The following is a 1864-nucleotide window of genomic DNA, read 5'->3' on the forward strand; positions in this document are numbered from 1 at the left end:
CTATATGTACTTTCAAAAAAAATCTAAATTTTGGAAAATTTCAAAAAATAATCAAAATGAAAAGTACCGATTTCTTACAAAAATTGAGAATATTTCAAAATTTTCAAAAAAATAGCTTATTTTCAAAAATTTACAAATTCTAAGAAAATTGAAAAATAGTTTTTTTTAATAATTCTGAAAAAAATTGAACTTTTAAAAAAAAATTCAAAATTTTGAAACAAATTGAACAATTTTTTTGTAAACATACACATAAGTTATTTGTAGAATACAATCGTCGCCCAATCTAATAAGCACTTATAAAATTACAGTATGTATATAATAAATAATCTATTTAAAATCATTCAAAACTATTATTGATTATTTTCATTCCTCGAATGTTTAATTACGGTTCGGGAAGTTCCAGCAATTTGCGTTAAGGCACGATGCCATGCACAACTAGTTAATCTATAAAATTTCAATTTACAATTGGTGATTATAATTTCGACTTTATCCATATGTCATTCATCTTTAATGGATATGAGGGACAAGTGTTCTTATTCGCAAAGTGAACGTCAATTGAGACGTTTTAATATATAAAACTGACATTTCCTTCTCACGATAACTCAGTTCCTGTCGTTCATATAAGACTTAATGATAATTGCAATTAAAAATGACATTAAACCAACAAGAATTTGTTCTATATATCAAACAGATGGTATTTGAAAGGAAAAGATCTCTGCTTGTAAAAAGTCAATATAAAATCATATAGGGATCATTATTATATTTAAGGTGCTAGCCGAAACGTATGGATTTTAAATAAATTTCTAAAAACTCCTATAATCGACTTTTAAACTCAAATAATATATATGTATATGTATATATATAATTTATTATGTAGTAGCCACGTGTCAATTTTTTTGGCAAGGTTTTTCAATGTAGCAATCCAGCAATTACGTCAGAAGGAACCGCTTTGAATTTAATACAAATGGCTAGACCAAATCTTAAATTGAACTATTCAAAATCGTTTTAAAAAAATTAACTCGTTCCGGTCAATTTTGATAAATGGTAAGTGATTTTATATCCGCCAAATACAAAAGATCTCGTCATTATTGAATTAGCCCGAGAATTATAATTGTGATGATGTAAGGACATTTAAAAAAAAATCAACCTAGGTGTAAGGTGTAAGTGGCTATTTGTCAAGGCATGCTTTAAAAACTTACGGGTATGCGTAATAATAATAATATGAATTAATAATCAATATCAGAATCACAAAGTTATCAATGAAAGATGTAAATATACATCTTAGCATTCATTCAGTGGCAATAATATGTAAGAAATTTCATAGAAAAATAATAATAATAATAAAAAACACAATCTGGTATCCTAATATAACAGACATATATTATTACTCACATGGTATGAGCATGTGCACAGAGGAACAATATATACTTTTTAACAGCACAGATGATAAAACACACATGAACATGAACAATTTTTAATAAGTTCTCGAAACTAGGTATTTTGAAAATAAGAAAGCGATGTGATCTTGTCACTTTTTAAGAAATGTTGACACGCAATTTAAGAACCACGTGTTAGTTTCGTTCAGGGCCGAATTGTCGAAACGTTTGTTATGACTTTGTCGTTATGCAATTGTAAAACTAACCCCTCAGCGAATCTTCTTTTATTTACGTTCTCTTCAAAGTGTAAAATTTTTGAAAAAACCTATGTTATGGTTCAAATTCTTTATATGCTCGGTTAACATAGTATTAAATTGTTTGGTATTTTTGAGTTATTTTTATGTTGATGAAGGTGTTTACTCAGGTTTTGGCTAGTTTCTCTGAAGTAAAAAAGTTCGCAATTAGAGCAATTAATCTGATATACTAAG

The sequence above is a fragment of the Ctenocephalides felis genome, unplaced genomic scaffold (assembly GCF_003426905.1).
Source record: "Ctenocephalides felis isolate EL2017-DRISC unplaced genomic scaffold, ASM342690v1 CF-g0.4_SCAFFOLD_01886, whole genome shotgun sequence".
Taxonomy (NCBI): domain Eukaryota; kingdom Metazoa; phylum Arthropoda; class Insecta; order Siphonaptera; family Pulicidae; genus Ctenocephalides; species Ctenocephalides felis.